We start from the raw sequence: 20681 nt of genomic DNA, 5'->3' as shown, positions 1-20681 counted from the left end.
TGAGCCCTGGGTAGCTCACGGCAGCTGCAGACCTTGGTACTGTCCATGCTATGGTGGTTTTGCAGACAAGAGTTATGAGGCTTCCACTGAGATTTCAGCGGAGGCCTGGGAGGCCAGGGGTATGAGGCAGGGTTAGAGTTCCTGCCACAGCTCCTAACAGAGAAATGTGTGAAGCTAATAGTGAATCCAGAGATGCAGTGGAGACCCAGAAGGTGCCAGGAATGTGGAAGCTACAGGCAGCAAGAAGAGAAGCCAGGAGGGCTGCCCACAGCAAAGCCACAGGCGGGCTATCAAGCCCTTCAGAACTCTCGCCATGCTACCCAAGATTCCTGAGACCAGTAATGGCAAACTTTTGGGGGGACTGAGAGCCCAAACTACAACCTCAAACTCCTTATTTATCACAAAGTGCCAACCCTGCAATTAAACCTGAATACAAGGTTTCCGTTTAGAAAAAACAGCTCACACGTTAACATCTTCTGTTCTAAAAGAAAAACCAATCACACGTGTGCCATAGGTTCTCCGACACCGTCCTAGATTCTGCATAACGAATTACAGGATTTAACGTTGGCCCTGCCAGGTTTCAGCCTTGCTTTGGTCTGATTCCTTCTTACTATTTTCATATTTGTGCCTTTTGGAGTGGAAATGTTTACATCCTAGAAAGATATAACTTGTTTCATTTTTAATTTTTTACAATGGCTCACAGCTGACTTTGCCTTGCGTCCTAGAAGCCACCTTAGGACCAAAATGTATAATATATATTCTGCAAAAGGAAGAAAATGTTCAGATGGGAGGGAGAACACGGCTGGGGGAGGAAGGATGGGAAAAATTTAAAAAATGAGAAATGAAGGGAACAAATGGAAGCAATGGTTTTTCCATTTAGGTGGAGCGGAAGAGGGGTTGAGGGGGAGGAGGTTAAGGGAGACAAAAAGAAGCAACTTATATTGTGCACAGGTGCCTGTCTTCAACGATAAGTGTGGTCACTATGTATCTCTAAAACCTACCAATAAAATCTGATTGGAAGGAAAAAAAGAAATGGAACCTAGAAATGGGAGGACGTTAGGTCACAGGGTACTGCTGTGGCAGGGGGTACTGGGACCCCTCTGCACTCTGCTTCCTGGCCAGCATGGCTTGAGCAGCCGCCTCTGCTATGCATCTCCACTGTGACCGCCTGGGCCACCACAGTCCCCAAGCAATGCAACCAAGTAGCCATGGACCGAAAGCTCTGACACTGGCCAGTATTTCCTCTTTGCTTATTTTACATGTTTTGTCACAGTGAAACAAAGCTGATTAACACAGGAAGTTAATTATGTCATAAGGGTGGGGTCCTTGTGAATAGGGTTAGTACCCTTCTTAAAAAAATAAAACGATACCTACAAGGGCTAGGGGTGTAGCTCATCCTTGCTTGGCATGCATAAGGCCTTGGGGGGGGGGAGAGAGAGAGAGAGAGAGAGAGAGAGAGAGAGAGAGAGAGAGAGAGAGAGAGAGAGAATGTTTAAGAATATAGCGCAAAGACAGCCATCTGCAAATGAGGAAGAGAACCCTGACTCTGGAGTCAAATCAACTGGCTCCTTGATCTTGGACTTTCCAGAACTATTGGGAATATTTTAAACACATACCAGACTTTTTGATCAGCCCTTTTAAAATTCTGTTGTTTAAACTGAATTCATGTATGGCACTGGACTGTGACAGTCTTGAACTGAAACAAGCTTTTCTTTAACTTCCCTCTGAGATGCTGTTGTAGTCAGGGTTTGCAAGGAAAACAATTGAATACAGGATGCATAATTAATAGAATTGTTTTATAATAGTCACCTTGTGATAGCTCGGACCCTGGAATAAAATCCAAGGAAGCAAGAAATTAAGAAATTTGGAGCAAAGGCTTTATTTTAGGCCAGGCCTGACGACGCAGCCTCCGGTAGCCAATATGGAAGACTGCACGCCTAACAACTAAAGCGCAGGATTTTTATCTTGTAAAACCGCAAACAGCTACTGGTCTCACAATGCAAGGAGGGGGGTGGGTTTGTGCCGCACTACAGAACAGGAACACAGCGATTACATTTCTTGGGAAGAGCAAGGTTCAGGTAAGGGTTGGGCTAACAAGCAAGTTTAGATTAGGCAAACATCCTCTGGGGGAAGGACATCCTGCAAACAAGCAAATTTCCCTGCAAACAAGCAAGTTTAGATTAGGAAGACATCCTGTTCTGTTCTTAGAGTTACCTTTGATCTTTTCTTGCCTCCGAGGAGACTTATGAGGGGTTTTTAATATATAGGTTATAACATACCTAAAGAGTCAAACACAAGTGCAGGAAACCTGTCCACACGTTGAAGACCTAAAGAATCCAGGTGAGGAACTGGAGCTCATAGCAATGTCCTACAGGAGTCCAGCTGAAGACCTAGAGCCCATGACAATGTTGCATGAAAATCTATTTCATGGATCTGCACTGGGAAGGCCCAAAGGTCAGCAGTGAAAGCTAGAAAGCCTGTGCCAGTGGGATGAAGGTTCTGTGCCAGCCGCTGAGGAATCTGCACTGGAGCCAGGAAGCAATGCTCAAAGAAAGGACCAGAGCTCCCCTGAAAAGTACCACAGCCATCCTCAGTGACAACAGATCCCAAACTCCTCCGATGATGAGAACAGCTGAGTTCATATCACTAAGCCATCGTGACAAGCTTCTCCTGGAGATTGAACCGCACACCATCTTCCTCTCTGGAACCAGGAAGCGGTAAAGACCAGAGCTCCCCCAAAATGAACCTCAGCCATTCTCATTGACAGTGAGGCCCCAAGCTCCTCTGACAATGAGAACAGCCAGGTTCATATCAGGAAACCAGCGCGACAAGCTTCTTCAGGAAAACCAGTGTTAACAGGAGAACCAGTAACACCGCCTCTTCCTGTCCAGTTCTCCATTTTATGCTGTTGGCAGCCATCCTCAGGTGCCCTCCACACCCAGCACCACGCTGATTCACCTCAGCTGGGTGTTACAAGTTGACTACCAGCTGTCAATCAACCACAAATGCTTCTTTGGAGTTCCTTCAAGAAAGAGGACCTTTCCACACCCTGGCAATTGAGAAGCCAATCAGGAAAAGGGAGCTAGGTCTGTACCAGATAAACAAAAGGCATGATGTAGCCATGCCTTGAGCCAAACACTGGATTCCTTGCAAGTTCTGAATTTAAAGTGTTTTTGATAGGGTGTGAGCTCCTTGTTACTGGAGGCATTTGAAGGAAAAAAAAAAAAAAAAAAAAACCTAGCAGAGCAGTAGACTGGACTCCAGGTGTCCAGATCTAAGACAGTGGCTGGTGAATGGGACTTCTTTGGGTCCCCAGCCTGGTGACTCTGCAGTATAACCAACATCTGGCCAAGAGCCTGGACAGTGACCTGTCCTGATGCCTGGGTGTGGACTGCACAAGTCAGGGACCACAAATGAGCCCCAAGGGAGAGGAAGGAGCAGAGAGCTCTCAGAGCCCAGAGCCTGAAGGATGTCCACCAGACGTCGGGTTCATCTGCTTGTCACAGCAGATGGCCAAACCGTGACCTCTCTGGGTTTCCTTCCTGCACGTCAGATGTCACCTTGGGCTCTCCACAGCCTGGCACCTCGCCTTCGCACGACAGGCCTACAGCCTCACATCCTCCTCTCTCTCCTCTGCTGTTCCAACACACACATCTGGGAATAGTGTCTTTCCCCTGGCTGGCTGCATCTGCAGGCAACAGACAGGAAAGGAAATGTTGTCCCCAGGCTCCACTGGGGTCGTGGTGACCGTGCAGGGCTTGTCACTGTGGATTTATGGAGCCCTTCGGGCTGTGCTGCCCACGCGATGCTGGGTGTGTGCTTCAAACTCTGGCTCAGCCCTCGGCCCCATGTTCTCCTGGGCTCCACAGAACAGATCAGCAAGTGGCCGGGGTACATGAACTTAGAGTGGCCTCAAGCCAAACGCTGCTATCCCTGGACAGCCAGGGGCTATGCATGATATGCTAGCCTCCTACTCACATAAACTGTAAACTTCAAATACGAGGAGTAATCAAAATATATGGTGAATGTCTCAGTTAAAAAATATACTACAGTAAAAGACACCTTACCATTCATCCCCTTCAAAATCCTCCTCTTTCCAACACACTGATCCCATCATCTTGCCACTTTCCGAAGCAGTTCTGGAAGTGCTCTTTCATGAGTGTCTTTACCAGGTGTGATCAAAACTCTGCTACAGACCACTGATAAAGGCCACCCAATAGGAAGGCAGATTGTCAAAAACAGTACAGCTTGTCCTCTTCTCCTTGTTCACCAGATCTGGCACCATGTGACTTGTGGCTCTTTCCTAAAGTCAAAGTGACCATGAAAAAAAAATATTTGGATCAGTTCAGGATATCCAGGCAGCCAGGACAGAGCAACTAAAGTCACAAAAAAGGGCTTCTAGAACTATTGCAGAAAGTGGAAAGAATGGCAGGAGCGAGGGGAGGCATTGAGGGGGGTTCATGGCAATGTGACTGTTAGGGTAATACATGTTTTCATTAAAACATTCACCATATTTGGTGGTGAGATTTTGTGTGTGTATTTACACACAGGCTGTTTTTGGAAGAGTCTTCACACAAAACCAAACAAGAGCCCGGGATCTAGCTCAGCTGCACAGCTCCTACCTGGCAAGCTCGAGGCCCTGGGTTCCACACCTTGTACCAACAAACACACACACAAACAAAAAACATCTGTAATGGATGCTTCTTTCCAAGAGAGAAGCCGGATGGCTACAGGACAGAATGGGGAAGAAGACAAGCTTTTCCTCCCATTACCTCTTGTCCTTCTGGATTTTGTACGATATGCATGAATTCATTTTTCAAAATGAAATTGTTTCTAGTGCATATTCTGCAATGCCACCCTGAGTTCCTGTGCGTGGCCCTGAGCACGTCACTTGGCCTCTCGGTGTCTCGGGTTCCTCTTTGATGGAACAGAGTAGGGATGCGAGGAGCAGCTGGCTGAGGTGGTTACACAGGGGCAGTCTCTATGCGGCCTGGTACCCAGCAAGCCCTTGGTCTCTTGGCTACTGTGAGGACGCCTGGGCCAGGAGAACCATTCACTCCAGGACTTTCAGAAGGGGAAACTGAGTCTCTGTTAAGGGACCAGGCCAAGGTCATAGTGCGAAGCCCATTCAGGGCTGCGGGAGCAGTGGGCAGAGAGACTGGAGGACGGTGGTGTCCAGAACAGCCACGCTGGGGCAGCCAGCATAAAGGGGACTTCCCTTCTCCCCAGAGAGTGAGGGACAGCAGGATTAGAAGGGGATGGGCTGCCAGAGAGAGAGGGTGCCCGGGCAGGTCAGGAGGAGGACGTGATTTGGCAAAGGCGTGGAGCCCCTCAGCAGCCGCAGGGGAAAGAGGAAGTGAAGGGTAGGAGGAGATGGCATGGAGAAAAGAGAAGGGGTGGGCTTCCCTTAGGGTGGCTGAAGTTGGCAGAGAGGGGACTTCCCTGAGGGTGGGCTGGAGGAAGCAAAGTCCTCCTGGGGGCAGAAAGGCACATTTGCTCTTCCCTCCCACGCCCGGCTCCACCCTCCAGCCCCTAGTGGCGAGTGGGCGTTCCAGTGCGCTCCAGCCTTGATAGTAGTGTCTGACACCAGCTCTGCAGCCATCCCTGAGCACCTGAAAATCACAGCTCCGCCCCCCACCCAGGTCCATCCCCATCACGGAGGCCTGATCTATTCAGTAATTTCTTTATTGATTGTGTACCACTCCACCAAAATGACTGTCCCTCTAGGGGACATCCCAGGGGAGCTTGGTCTGTTGTATCCTCTGGTTTATCCCCGTACTTAGAACCATGACGTTCTGTAGGTACTCAGACAGCCTACTCACCAGCTAGGGGGGAATATCTGTTTGCTGACCTCATGCACATTTTAATAGTCCAGCCATGGAGTGGGTAGTTAGTATTTTTATTCCTTTTTATTTATGTTCTTTTGAGACAAGATCTTGCTATGTTACCAGATCAGCTTTGAACTCACTGTGTAGCCCAGAGGGACCCTGAACTCACAGTGATCCTCCTGCCTCAGTCTCCCGAGCCCTGAGATTACACATGTGGCCCACCAAATCCTGCTTTTTATTCCCATTTTATGGAAGTGGAAATTGAGGACTGAGAGGTACCCAATAACTTAAAAAATCCCTAATGCAGCAATCTGGGTTCAGCTGAGACCTGAAAACATCAGGGTGTGTTTGAGCCCCTTGGAAACAGGAAGCAAAATGCTGGAGGGGCCCTCACCCCACTCATCCTGGGCTCAGGAGCCTGAGTGAGGCTGCCCTGCAGCTGAGCTGAGACCTTGCTTCCTTCCACCTCAGACCCCTGTTTGACAGCCCACAGAGTCCTGCGTGACCCGAGTCCCACTTTTCTTTGGCACAGTGTGTCCTGAGAGATAGGAACGCAGCCCAGCGCAGCTCCTGACGGGCGGTGAGGGGTCAGGAAGTAACAGCACCTCGGGTGTGCAGAGAATCTGATTAGGAGAGGATTTACAGACCCGCCCGGGGGCTGGCCCCCTTCACTGCTGTAAACCGTTAACTGCCTGACAGAGCCTTAAACTCCTAGTTCTGTAAGGTCCCAAATGCTCCTCTAGACGCCAGAATTGAAGTGTCAGCAGGGCCAGATCCTGCAAGAAGGAACCCTCTCCCAGCCTCTTCCATTTTTTGGAGGCACCTGCTTTCCCGGACTCATGGCCCCATCATGCCAGGCTCTGCTTCCTCAACCCACGCATCACCTTGACCTTCCTGCCTCCCCTCAAGGACTCTGAAGACTCACAATGGGACACATAGATAATTCATCCGTCATCTCTCCACCTCCAGATGGAGAGCCCAAACTGACTTTGAACTCACAGCAATCATCCTGCCTCAGCCTCCTGGGTACTGGTGTGACAGGCATGTGCCACCACATTTGGCCTCTAAAATTGTGCTTTTGTGAAAAATTGCAGCTCCAGGACAGACACAAAGATAACTCTTTTTGCCTTCCGGGACAATCAAAACAATCTCTTTTTTTTGTCTTTTTCCTTTTTATAGGTACCGGGGATCAAACTCACGACTGCCTGCTTTCAAGGCAGGCGCTTATGCCGCTGAGCTAAATCCCCAGCCCCACAAAACAATTTCTAAGGGAAGACACAATCAGCCTGTCAGGTGGGCTCTGGGCCTGTGCTTTTCACCTGTGACTTATAGACCGCACCCTCAAGGCACAGCTATAGTATTGGGCTGCAGATCTCAGACTCCAGCAGCCATCCTGGAACCTGGCCGCATGAGGAATAGGCATCCCAGATCACCCTCTTGAAGTCACCCCACACCCCATAAATATAGCCAGCTCTGCTTACAGGAATTATCTCCCTTGAGAGTCCACACACTGTTTCTTTGAGTGCGTAATTTAAATTTCTGTCCAACAAACCCCTTTGTGTTTTTAACTGATGGGTCCCAAAAATTTCTTTTCTGTGATGGAAATCAGCAAACCTGCAAAGCTAGTCTGTAAGAGCTGTGGTGGTGGCACACACCTGCCATCCCAGCACTCAGGAGGCTGAAGCAGGAGGACGGCTGGCAGTGCAAGGTCACCCTGGGCTCTTCAGAGCAAGATCCTGCCTCAGAAAACAAAACAAAAAGCCTACCGGTGATGTGGATTAGGTGTCTTATCTCAGCTTTGGGAACCTCTTCAAATGCTGCCTGGTGATGGGGCAAGAGAGAAATCAAGCCCCACACCACACCTGGCTTAGCTACGCCTACTGTTGAGGGCGAGGCCAGGGCTTTTTGGCGGGTCCAGGCCTGGCGCTGCCTACCTCTGCCTGCCCTGGTCCCCATCCCCACCCTTCAGTTGGGCTGTTTCTTTTCAAGCTGTCAGAATTTGGGGCAAATGAGCTGCTGGGGAAATTCAAAGCCAACACCAGAAGGCTCTTCAAAGTCCATTTCTGTAACAAAGGACTCTAGGGAGACAGGGAATAAAGACCCAGCCAGCAGGCAGTGGCCACACCACTGCCTGCACTCTGAGAAAGGTGCAGAAGCAATTAGAGAGCCGGCCCTCTGATCCTCCCAGAGCCTCCTCCCTCCCAGCCCTCACCCCCTGCCTCTCCCAGAACCTCAACCATCCCCATAGGAAATTGGAGGCTGAGCAAGAAAAGGGGACCCCAAACTGGGAACCCAGAGATTGAGGTCCAGCCTGGTTCTCCCTTGGTAACCTATGACCTTGAGACCCTTGACCAGCCTGTGCACCTCAGTTTCTTCATCTGTGAAATGGGAATACCACACTCAACAAGGAGGTTGGGGTCTCTTGCAAGTGTCCAGGTAAGTGTGAAGAGGATGGGGTCACTAACTGGAGAGACAATGGAAGCTAGAGTTGAAGGGATGGGAAGGAGCCGCTGTATAACAGAGAGTGCAGACAGCCAGAAGCAACCAGATCTCTCCCGAAGCCAGAAGGAAGCGCCCTGAACACCTGCCTTCCCAAATTTCTGAGCTTCAGGACCCCAGGAGGACGCACTGCCTGAGTTTCTTCCACTAAACCAATGGTAATTTGTGCCAGGGCTGGGTAGCCACGTAGCTTGGCTCGGGCTCCAGGGTCCTCGTCCCAGCTCTGTGAGCACAGCAGTCCCTGCTCCTGTGTGACAAGCAGCCTCTGTGTGCCAGACACAAGTGCACTGTGGGATTCAGGCTCCATGTCCCGCCCTATGCCTGGCTTCTGCCTGCTTTGGCCCCTACACCACTCAGGCCACAGGAGCCACTTGACGTGAGTGCAGAGAGCCAGAACCCAGTGCCTGGTGGCTTTAGACCTGACAGCTAGGAAGTGTTACTTCTATAGGATATTGTGCAGTCTGCACACCCCACATCTCTGACTCTACACCCCAACTCAGCCACTCCCTGCACCTCCCTTCGCCACCGAGTCCCCCCAGACTTTGCCAGCTATGCCCAACACTCTCTCCCAGCTGCTCCTGTCCCTCCTTTCTGCTTACTGAGCCTCCAGTTTCTTCATTTGTGAATCAGAGATGACAATCTGCACCAGAGTGAAGAAATGCTCAGCATCACCCAGAGCCTGGGCCCCAAGTGCCTCTCTCCTGGATTCTGCACCCCCACACAAATGCTCACACATGCTCATTTGGGTACGCACGCCCCTCTTTCCTCCTCCTCACACACGTCACACCCCTCTGCGTGGTGCAGAGCCGGTTGGCACCACATTTGTCATTGACTCCCCCATCCCACGGCCACCGTCACCGCCCTCACCGTCTGCCTCCAACCAAGAGACCTGTTGTCCCTAAGCAGAATCTCAGTGATCACAGCTTTCTCAGTCTTGTTGCAAATTAAAAGAAGCTGGGCTTCATCACGGGCTAAACGGCTCCTGGGATTTAAGCTCCTCCGCACGAGGCTCCCGGGGGAATTAAGTGAGGGCATGCACAGCCACACAGACACAGGCATACGGAGCTCAGCCCGCCGTCCGCCCACGTGGACCTCGTGACAGGGAGGTGCCAAACCCTGGCCCTGCAGCCAGGAGGGCTGGGAAAGGTTCACCCACAGCCAGCATCCCGATATCACCCCCCTTCTCCGTTTCCCTTGGTGGCAGTGATAGCCAGTGACAGTGACAGCAGACAGTTGGGTCCAGCCAGAGTCCAGCACTCCCCCGAGGTAAGGTCACCTGCGTGAGGTCCGACCTCAGCATTGCCACAGGGATGATCAAGCCTCCATTCTGCTGGTATGGGGCACCTTTCCCCCAGGGGGAGCAGAAGGGCCCGAGACTAATACTGGGCAGGATCTCACCCTGACGCTGACTGCTGGCATTGTGTGTTGCCAGCGGCTGGCTGACTTAAGAGGGTCCTGCAGGCTCCAGTGTGTCTGTGTGTGTGTGTGTGTGTGTGTGTGTAGAGGTGTTTGTGACACTTCATGGGTGCCCCTATTCTCCTGTCTCCCTGCATTGGGCCGAGACACATTTGAAGCAACCTGGTCCCCATAGCAACCAACAGGGAGAACACAGGACCCTTTAGCTGGAGGCAGGAAGTTTGAATGTGTTTTGGGAGGAGAAAGAGACCCTGCTGTCTCCTCAGCCCCGTGGGGCGGACACCCCGGGGAGTTTCCGAATAAAGTCTGAAGGAAACCTCTCTCTTCCTCCTCTTCTTCCTGTGATGTGAGAAAGCACCTCAGTTTCCTCCACTGTACCCCGGGAATAGGCTCCCTCTTCCTTGAGGGTTTGTGAGGAGCCAGTGCTGTGGACACCCTGACATGACTTTCCTCCGATTCCCAACTGTCCCAAAGCAGCACCTTCGCCTCCCGCTCCTCCAGCTTCCAGGGGAGGAAGAGGAAGCCAGTGAGGATGCAAATCTAGACAGCCGGGCTCCTGCAGCTGCTTCCTGGCTGCCTGGGAACCGAGAAGCACCACGTCCCTCTCTCCCACATGCCTCTGTCACAGCCACACCTCGGCATGAAGAAACTGGTGTCACCTTGCGACAGCAGGAGGAGGTCTCTGCCAGGATCCCTGACAGCAACACCATTTCAGGGGCATTTGGAAACCGGGTCACTGCTGAGATGCGGCAGGACCCACTGAATCCAGCACAGGATTGTGAAAGCCGCTGGCCTACAGAGCAGGCAGGCGGTGATGAGGAGTGCCCCCTTCGCGGCCTGAGCAGCAGAGGTGGACAGCTGAGCACGAGCATTTGAATAATTCGGGCTGTGCTGATTATAAAGACAGCAGGGTTGGCTGCTGTGAGCCTCTTTTTTACATAAAAGGTAGAAAATAGTAACTTCAAGTGGGGCGTGGTGATGCAGGACTCTGAGCCCAGCCCTCCAGGAGGCTGAGGCAGGAGGATCACAAGTTCTAGCCCACCCTGGGTAATTTAGTGACCTAGAGAGACACGGTCTCAAAAATAAAAACCGAAGAGGGCTGGGACATAGCTCCATAAAAAGGCTGGGCATTCAGTCTTCAAGCATGAAGAGAAAGGGAAGGGCAGAGAGAAGAGAGGAGAGGAGGGCACAGTGAGGGTGGCAAGCTCAGGCCCATCCATTGTTGATCTAGGGCTCCAGTGAAGTTCCAAAGTCTCCATTTTACCCTCACCCTGTGCTGAAATCAGGTGGGCCTGGAGGGATGGCGGGAGTGTGATAGGGAGGGACAGAGCTCCTAAGCCCAAGGCAGAGCCCTGCTGGGGACAAAGTAGGACCTGGCACATGACATGGGGTGACAGAATCTTGGAACCCAGACGCCTCTGAAGATGACTCAGCAAAGCACTGGGTGGCCAGGTGGTGTAGGGAAAGGGGAGGGCTTCCTCCAGGGGAGATGACCATGTCCCATCCTCCACGTCCATTGCTTGACTCAGGGCCACTACAAAACCCATCACTGCCGGCTGTGTGGGGACAAAACATGATGGGGTCCTACAGCTCGATTGTGTTCAGTAAGCCCAAGATGAGTGAAACATTGCATGGAAGGTCACGTGGGAGATCGCGGATGGGCCTGATCTCCGAGGCGAACTGTCATGCACCGACCCACCCTACCACCAGCATCGCCATCACCGCTCACTGAGAGCTTTTGCTAAGGATGCCTAGATCCTCGGTTGTTTAAGAGAACCAGATTGTGGATGGGTATCCAAGACACAGAGGAGGGCAAGCCGCACTCGGCCTGATAGGAAAGTCCAGGAACGCATCCTGGAGGGTGACAAAAACCCTTGCACCTTTACAGCTGCAGAAATGTGAATCACAGAGAGGCTGTTACAAGCATCTATAGGGAAAGCTCCAGCCACAGACCAAGTTTCCACAAACATTACGGACTATGTGGACAGAGAACTGATTGGTCCAGATGGGGTCACGTGTTCAAACCGGGTCCAATCACCCATAGAGGGGGCGGAGCCGTGCAGTACAATCCCAGCCCCCCCTCCTGGAAGTCTGGCGTGTTCTCTGCCGCTCCTTGCCGAAGCGTATCCCCTTCCATCTCCTCCCCATTCCAGCTAAATTCCTGCAAAGAGCATTTCAAAAATGTCCAACAAACAGGATCTGGTGGGTCATGCCTGTAATTCCAGCACTCAGGAGGCTGAAGCTGGGGAGTCCCCTAGAGTTTAAGGTCAGCCTGGGCTACATGGTGAGTTCAAGGGCAGTCTGATCTACATGACAAGACCTTGTCTCAAACAAACAGCCCTAGGTCTTGAAAAATGGCTTAATCTTTAGGTAATGCCTCTTTCTGTCCATGGAACGATTATTTTCCTCCTAATAATTATTACTATTATCATTAACTGAGGACTTCCTCTGTTCCAGGTGCTGGGCAAAGGAGGCCTTCCATACACCCGACTTCAACTTCACAGAGACCCTGCGAAGCAGACGCCATACTTCACTTCACTTTACAGGTTAGGAAACTGAGTCACAGAAAAGGAACCAACATGCCAAGTAGTTGTGGAGTGGCGGAGCTGGGATGGGATCTGGTTCCCGCCATTTCCAAGGGCTTTGCCCAAGCAAAGAGGCCATCAGGGCAAGGGAAGGGGCATGGGAGTCATGGGCAGATGTCTGGGCAGGGGCACATTCCGGTGGACTTCATTTCCTGCTGGACCCCAGACATGTCAGGCGCACGTGGCTGCTCTTTCCATTTACCGTATTGTACTGACTGGTAAACAGCAAATAGAGACGACTCAGAGTGGAACAAGGGACTTACACCTACCTGCCAGCTGCAGTGAAGACCAAGTCCTCCCAAGGACCTGTGCTCTGAAGGGGTCACTTGTCTGCATTTCTTTGGAGCAAACAAAGCACGGAGAGGTGAAGCAAGTTGTCCAAGGTCACATAGGAAATAGCGGCTCAAACTCAATATTTTCCTGCAAATGCAAAGATCCCAGGAGGAGAGGATTTGAATCACACCTAGGGACAGGTTTCCAGGGCCTAAAAGGAACCACATAGTGTGAAAACACTGACATTTAGAGTCAGCGGGAAGTGTTTAGGAACCGCACAGGCTTGGCTTTGGATTCTGGCTTTTGTGAGCGATCTTGGGCAAGTGCCTGTGCCCTCTGTGAGGTCAGTGCAGATACCTCCAAGGTCCCTTGTGGGGATTAAAAAAGTGAATCAATGTACTTTATGATCAGCATGGTGATACCTATCTGTGATCCCAGCACTCAGGAGGCTGAGGCAGGAACATCACCTGTGCTACATACTAAGTTCTCGAGGCCAGCCTGAACTACAAAGCAAACAACCAGCCCACAAAACAATGCACTTCATGTATGTATTTATTTATCTATTTTTGTGCTGGGAATCAAAGCCATGTACTTTATGATGGCAGTGAGTCCCCACCACAGATTGCTTAGCACTGAGCCTTTGTTTTCTCAGGTGCAGGATAGGAGAATGTCACTTCCTGCACGGGGCTGCTGGGAAGATCAAGGGACAGCATGCAGAGTCCCCAGTTCCTGGCTCTGCACCTGTCCCTTCTGGTCTGCTGCAATCCTGGCTCTGTCAAAGCTACCCTTGCTCCTGGTGTAAATGGCACACAGTCTTGCTTGTGAGTGCAAACACCCAGGTCTGAGCTGAGGAAGCAGAAATCTCTTCCTATTCCACCTGGTGGAACTGCACAGGCTTTGGGGTGCAGCGGTGGGTGTGACACTGAGCAGGTGGTTCTGGGACCTGGATCCTCCACAGTTACGAACAGCAGGGGCCAGGCCTGGCTGTAGCTGGGCGGTTGGCATTCTCCTGCCCAGGGATCCTTTCTGCCTGGTTGCCTGGGAGAAGGCGGAACATGCTGGCTTACAGGGCAGGGACAACATTCTTTCCCAAAGACTCAGCCAGGGACCTAAGCCCTTTAAAAAAAAAAAAAAAAGCACAAATTAATGAGCACTTACTACATTCCAGGCACTGTGCCAAGCAGTTGACATAGATCCCAGTGCTGTCATCTGTGTAGCCTTAGGTGCAGGGTTTAATGTCTCTGGGCCTCAGTCTCCTTGTCTGCAAATGGGCTTTCTTATGGCCTCTGTCCCCTGGGAATGAAGCAGCTAGCACACTAACCTCAGAGCAGATGCCAGTTGGGTGACGGCCTCACAGTGCAGGATCATAGGTTTTGTCATCACGTTTCTTGAGAATAGCTGCGACCCTTCCCAACGTCACCCCCTCTTTGCAGCATGAGAAAGTTTAGGAAGTTTAGGTGGGTGGACACTGTGCAGAGCCACATGGGAACGCCACTGAGTCTGGGATGAGCCGCTGGTGTCCACGGTGCACACAGCACCCAGGAACTCGGAAGTAGGGGCAGAGTGAGGTGTGAACATCGAGGTGGGACCCTGGGTCAGCATTATTTACTCCGCACAGTAAATTATATCCTTCTCTCTGTTGCTCCCTAGGGCTGGGGGTCTCTTGGGCACAGGGCTAGGCAGGCTCCTTACAACAAGGTCATCCAAGTGGCTCCTTGCAAGGGGCCACCCTGATCCCCTCGAGCTTCCTTTCTTGTGAGCCTTGACCAAGGGGGATCTGCTGACCCTTGGGGATTCTGGAAGGTGTCACCGATGGTCAGGGTCACATCCCGCTGTGACTCCCCGCAGATTTCTTCCCAGGGTTCATTTCTACCCTTGATGCCACTGGGCACTCAGAGAGCTTTGGGAGCTGCCAAGCCTTTGGATATTTTGCTCATTTTATTAATAAACGAGTCCCGATGCCAACCACATGGAAACTGCTGCCTGGGAACAGGCTCTGGGGAGTTCGGGGGCTGGATTGTGGTGACAGGAGAAACAGACAGGGCATTATGGTGCGATGGGAAGCAGGCAGTCCACTGAGCCGGTTTTAGGGCCTCTGGGGGAATCTGGGGACTTCTGGAGTTTGTGATGAGGAGCGTTGGGTGGAACTGGATGGGAAGGAGGCTGGGGCCCTAACCACAGGCAGCTGGATGCATGTCGCTCTCAGGGGCTGCTGAACCCTGGGCATGTGGTGAGGGACAGAGCTGCACCTCAACAGCCCAAAGTGATGGGGAGTCCTCATCTCGGACTGCAGGCTGATGCCCGGCTACATGGAGGTGGCAGCTGATTATGTGTTAAGGGCAGTTCCCAGGACCTGGCACACCCAGGCTGTGGCCGATGTCAGCTGCACCTGTACTGGGAAGGGTTCAGGGAAGATGTGAGTGACCTGTGTCGGGGAATGGCCAGTGGACCGCCCCAGTGGGGGAGACAAGTGTGGGACTCAGCCCTCGACACTCCAGGGCCGCTCCCCTCCAGCCAGGGCGTGTGTTCTAGTCTATTACTGGCCAGTGAATAAATAATCCAGAAACCTCACCAGGATCTTTACCCTTTAAGGGAATGAAGCTCTGTTCATTTCGGGAGAGGAAAAACCCTCTCCAGAGGAGAATCAGCACTGGGAAGGTTTCCCCTGGGGTGCTGTCATGGAGTGAGCTAGGCAGACAGGGACAAGGCCAACAGGAGCCTGAGAGAGGCCCCACACTGGCAGACATGACCCAGGGGCCATGGTTCCAGCCGGACGGTCACCTCGGGAGAAGCCAGTGCTGCCCACACCAGGCCCTGTGTGGGCTTCTCCATCCTGGCCTGGGTGTCTCCTCTTCAAAACAGCAAGACAAGTCGTTCATGCATAGCCAATCTATGTTTTCATTTATAAGTAATAAGCACACACCACTAGCCTAAGATGTGATGTCGCAACACATGTACAAAATAGAAATTAAACAGACAAGGTGAGCTAGGGGTGAGGCTCAGTGGTAGAGTGCTGGCCTCGCGTGTGCAAGGCCCTGGGTTTAATGCCCAGCACTGCCAATAAACAGATAAGTAAAATAGTATTTATAATGTCATAATAATTGTGAACAATTTTTGCTGTTGCTAGCTGGGCTTTCAAAGAGGAATAGACCTGTGTCGTCAGGATCATTATAGTAGTGAATATAAATTCTTATTTTAGGCCTTCCTGCTCATGATTTAAATTTGGGGCCACTTTCTAGCTGGCCCTAGTTGGGTGTCACTGGTTTTCTTTTCTTGAGTCAGTCTCAAGCTGGCCTTGAATTCCCAGCAGTCCTCCTGCCTCAGCCTCCTGAGTGCTGGCATGACACATGTGTGCCTCCGTGCCCAGCACACTGGTCTTACCTTGTGTGTGGTCATCCGTGTGCGGCAGGGCACAACCAGAGGGACTTGTGCATCCAAGTCCTTCCTTGGACTTTTCCTGTTCAGGTCCTGTTTCTGCTTTCTGCTCCAAGTGTTTGTTGGCTTGCTGACGAATGGCGGTTGGGGTGTGATGGGGTGTGGTGGGCTCTCTCTAACTGGTCTCATGTGAATACAAAAAGTTTTCAGAGTGCTGACAGGAGGGAAAGGTCAGGGCTGCCCCTGTCCCTAGGGGTCTGTTTCCCACTTCCCACCCTCCCTGTGGCGGTGGTTTCCAGGAAGACCAAATAGGGGCCCCATCGCGTCCATAAATACTGGAAATGCTGACTCCCTCACACTCTGGTATGAAATGGAAAGGGAAATCAAATGTTTAATGTTTCTTTCTCCCGGAAGCCTGCTTAAGCTCCCTATGAGGCACTTGCCCCGCCCCGTCCTGCTCGCCCCGCCCCCAAGCCTCCCCCATCCTGAGTGACAGCTGTAAAGTCACCCCTCAGAGCCCAGGGTCAGCCCCCATCTAAAGAATGCCCCCTTCCCATTATTCTCAGCCCCGGAGAGTCCCTTACACCTTGGAGGCATCTGTCACCCTTTGTTGCCATGGAAATGTGTTTCTGGACCCTGCCGTGCCCTCGCCCACGGCTGCACACCCACTGTTTGCCCCTGGTATGCTGCAGGTGCATAATGGAAGGAATGTGCCTTGGTGGCCAAGTGATGCCCCTGCATGGGCAGCCCAGCTTCCACCCCTCCCTGCCTCGGGGCCTCCCTCCTGGGGCGCTCTGCAGAGCTGACCCCTGCGACCTGAGAGCAGGGGCCCTGGCTTTGCAGGTGTGACTGTTCCGGGGCTGCCAAGTGCCACCAACCCAACCGTCTCCTGCTCAGCACCTGTGCCAGGTAGACAGAGAAACCGGCCCAGCAGGAAGCTCAGCTTCTCCAGATGCCTCCAGGGGCCTGCTCCCCCAGGCTCTGTGACAGGCCCCAGGCTCTTGTTAATGGATTCTTAAAGAGAAGCCTGCCAGGGACAATGGCTGGGGACACCGACAGTTCCCTCCCTCTGGACAAGGAAGGGACTACAAAGCCCTGGCACAGGATGTGACCTACCTTGCCCAGAGGGAAGAGGACATGCGAGTAGGAGGCGGGCCTGGGCCTGAGCTAGGGCAGCCTGGGAGGGGCCACTAGCGCCCTGGACTCCTGGGCTGGCCGGGTGGTGCGAGGTGAGGGCTCTGCCCCTTCCCCGCCTCAGTTTCCCCACAGCAAGCTAGATGAAGCTCTGAGGGCCCTGCCAGCTCCAGCTGAGGCTACAATTGTCACCAGCTTCTCATACCTGTCCCTGGCCCGCCCCCCCCCGCCCCCAGTTTTCCTCTGGAACCTGATAATCCCTTCCACCCCCTTCTTTCTGGATGCTGTCACCAAGGGTGGCTGGAAAGACCTCTCCTCTCCGAGAAGAGGGGACTTTGTGACTTGTCGGGGGAGGGCCAGGCCATCTGTTCTGCCGACCGGCACCCAACAGAGAGGCCATTCAGTGCTTGGTGGCCTGCGTCTGCCCTTCCCAGTTCAGCCTGAGCAGATGGGCCACCTGCCACGCTCCATGAGGTCCTGGAATCTTGAGGCTCAGGGGGGAGGGGGTGCCCGTCCTGTGGAGAAGAGGTCAGCTTGGTGCCAGGCTGGGGCCCCAACGCACCTGCTGTGCCAGCCAGCCCACCTAGCCCACTCCTAGAGGTGCTGTGACAGTCACCAGCCATACTCCTCAGCCAGAGGACAAACCAGGCTGGTCTGGACCAGGCAACTTCAGGGAGCTCGAGACCCTTTCGGGAGAAGGTGATCAGATGTAGATTTCAGGGCTCCTGCCGCAGGGATCCTGATGGGAGGGCCTGTGAATCTGCATTTTTAATAAACTGTGCTGGTGATTCACAGGTGCTGCACCTTTATTTCTAGCCTGGTAGACAGAGAGAGGCCTGTGACCAGGGGAGGGGACAGAACTGTCACTGTTCCACAGGAGAAGAAACTGAGCCCGGAAGGGGCAGTTTCACAAGGCACACCCTCACACCCTCCGAGGCAAATGTGCACCTGGATTCCTGCCAGAGCCCCGGAGCCCCCTGGTCTCTGTCTCCGCATCCCGGGGGAGAGCTGGGCTGGGCTGAGCCCTCCCGGCCCCTGCACAGTGACATTTAAAGTCCTGCAAAGGCTATGGTGTCTCCTCTAATCCTCAGTGACTCCTAAGTAAAAATAACACTGAACTCTAACCGGAAGGAAACAAATCCCATGATAAAAACAATGCTTTAATGCTCTGCGAAAACATCGCGCGGTGTTCCAGCACATCTCCTGAGATTTGATTGGGGGATGCGCAGGACCATCTCTGCTGCCCCCAGGGTGAGCACTGGCCTCTGCCCACCCGCTGCATCCCTCCTGAAGCCCTGCAGGACTGATGTGCCCCTCAGGCCAGGCAGCTGCTGCCCACCTAGACCCCTTGTAGCAGAGGATGCTGGGGATGGAGCTGCCCGCAGGACCTGCTGTGTGCCTTCCAAGGAGGGCTGCAACCTCTCTGGGCCACGGGAAGGTCACAGCTGGGAGCCATGACCCTCTGGGCACTGTGCTCCTCTCATGGGCTCCCGAACAGGGTCTGTGTCCCTGGCGGACATGAACCAGCTGTGGGGGCCACTAGATCCCTGCTTGCTGGTCAGGGAGAATCAGCGATGAAGGTACCCTGGGCCGGTCCCTTTGGGCTGACACTGAGGTACTGGTGTGCAGTCAGCCTCGAGACCACTCGGTGTGGCTTGACCACGGGGTGTGGCTCCGGAGCCTGGGAGTCCCAGAGAGCCTGGCTGGTCTCCTGTGCTGACTCAGGGCTGTGACAGTCATGACAGCCGGATTCCTCCTGAAATTGGTTACTGTCGCTGGCTGCCTACGCTGCTGGGTGGATGGAAGGCCCTCCGAGCTTCTCAGTTTGCATTCACCACGCTAGGAAAGGGGGAGGGAGTGGGGAGGAGGGGAGGGGATAGGGGACGTGGGGGAGGGAAGAGCAGGAGGGAGATGGGAGGGGAGAGGAGGGGAGGGGAGCGGAGGGGAGGGCAGGGGAGGGGAGGGGAGGGGAGGGGAGGGGAGGGACACATGAGCGAAGCAGGAGGAAGACAAAGAAAAGAGGATGGGGCCCAGGGTGAGGCAGGCCTGGGGGAGGAGGGGATGGCTCACCATCTGCAAGGCCCAGCAACCACAGCAGGTGTGTGGGGCAGCGGTTCAGGGGTCAGGGCCCTGCCCCCACCCTCTCGTAGTCCTCAGCGGCTGAGAGCCGAGATCAGAGGCGGTGGGGAGGCGCCCCCGCCTCCCCCTCCCCACCATCTGCAGACCCCCGTCACTCGGCCACGTGCCTGGCACTGTGCCAGGGACAGAGGCACAGCTGGGTTGGTGGCAGATATCTCTCTCTCCTCCACCGGATTACAGGTGTTTCGGATACAAAACTAGGAGGGGTTCCTCACATCATGCACCGTGTTATGTGTGTCAGTATGTGCTTGTGTGTTTATTCCTTCCTTTGTTCTAGCTGGAAGCAGTGAAGCTTCATTACCGATTTCACAGAATGAAGCGGCAGATCTGTGATGGCCTGGCCCGAGGCTGCACTGTACGGCTGCACAGGCTGTGCACTGCACACTGTGTCTGCTGTAGCAGTAGCAGCCTGTGGCCATGCTCTACGCTCTGAGTTGTAATTTCTCCCCTCCTCCCTGCTTATATAATAAGTAAGGAGCAAGGTTCTGAGAATTCAGTGCTACATGAGGGAGAAGGTATCTTCAAGGAGTAGATGTCCTAGAGGACGCCCATAAAAGAAATAGAAACATAACGGTAATCTTAGATAGCAACACGTAAGATCAGTGAAACTGAGAGAGCAGCTGAGTAATGGGGTAAGTTTCCAGCGGAGACCACGAAAACTCACGGGAACAGCATTCCCAGCAGAAGGAACAGCAATGCATAGGGCCCAAGGCAGGGACAAGCTCAGGGCACACAAGAAACAGGAAGGTGCTACGTGTGGCTCGAGGAGGGTGAGGAGGGGGCGGGGCAGAGCCCACAGGGCAGTGTTGGCTCCGGGAACAGGTCTGGGTTGTATTCTAGGTGATAGAGGATACCTTTGGTTTCCTTCTTGAAAGCTCTCTTGGGCTCCTAGGGAGGGAGTAGCTGGGAAGACTTGGGAACCATTTAGGAGGGATTCGGGGTGGGTGGTGGCTGGCGACATGGCGGCAGCCAAGCTAGAGAGGGGGAAACCTGAGCCATGCTCACTGCTTTCTGTATTATTGATACTACTGTCATCATTTGTGAACACAGAGCATGTTCACAGCCCCTTCTCTTGCCTTGTGAAATGCCACTAATCCTAGCCCCATTTTCCAGCTAGGTAAACTGAGGACCCAAAAGGTACTCAAGTCATCATGGCTGGGAGGAGGCCTGCAGGGACTTTCTCCCAGCCCCAGTGCTCCCCACCTCCTCAGTCCAGAGCCCTGGCCCCCCTGGGGAGCTCACAGGCTAGATTGGCAAATGCAGGTGCTTTTTCTTAAACACAAGGCCATAAAGCAATCATGGATTTGGCTCAGAACCCAGGTCCCTGTGCTCTGCCAGCTCTTCCTTCATCCCACTCCCAACCCCACTCCAGGAGGGACCCCAGAATGCCCTGGGGTACATTATTGAGCACCCACTCTGTGCTGGTCCTTAA

At 53.2% G+C, this 20681-nt stretch overlaps 1 long non-coding RNA gene across 2 annotated transcripts; it reads right to left on the bottom strand.

The window, feature by feature from the left end:
* Positions 1–1855: 1855 nt before the first annotated feature.
* Positions 1856–16347, bottom strand: LOC134470942 (uncharacterized). Of its 2 annotated transcripts, XR_010040213.1 has the most exons (4): positions 15983–16347; positions 12598–12748; positions 4068–4303; positions 1856–3688 (listed from the first exon to the last, which is right to left on the bottom strand). It is a non-coding gene; the product is annotated as an uncharacterized LOC134470942 (long non-coding RNA). The 2 variants fall into 2 exon arrangements; XR_010040214.1 differs by having other exon boundaries at positions 1856–4303.
* Positions 16348–20681: the final 4334 nt, after the last annotated feature.

This window comes from Cavia porcellus, unplaced genomic scaffold, assembly GCF_034190915.1.
Source record: "Cavia porcellus strain 051 isolate PalLab524CR breed Dunkin Hartley unplaced genomic scaffold, mCavPor4.1 scaffold_17, whole genome shotgun sequence".
Classification (NCBI taxonomy): Eukaryota; Metazoa; Chordata; class Mammalia; order Rodentia; family Caviidae; genus Cavia; species Cavia porcellus.
Note: the sequence above shows the minus strand (reverse complement) of the source record. Positions and strands in the feature narration are given on the sequence as shown.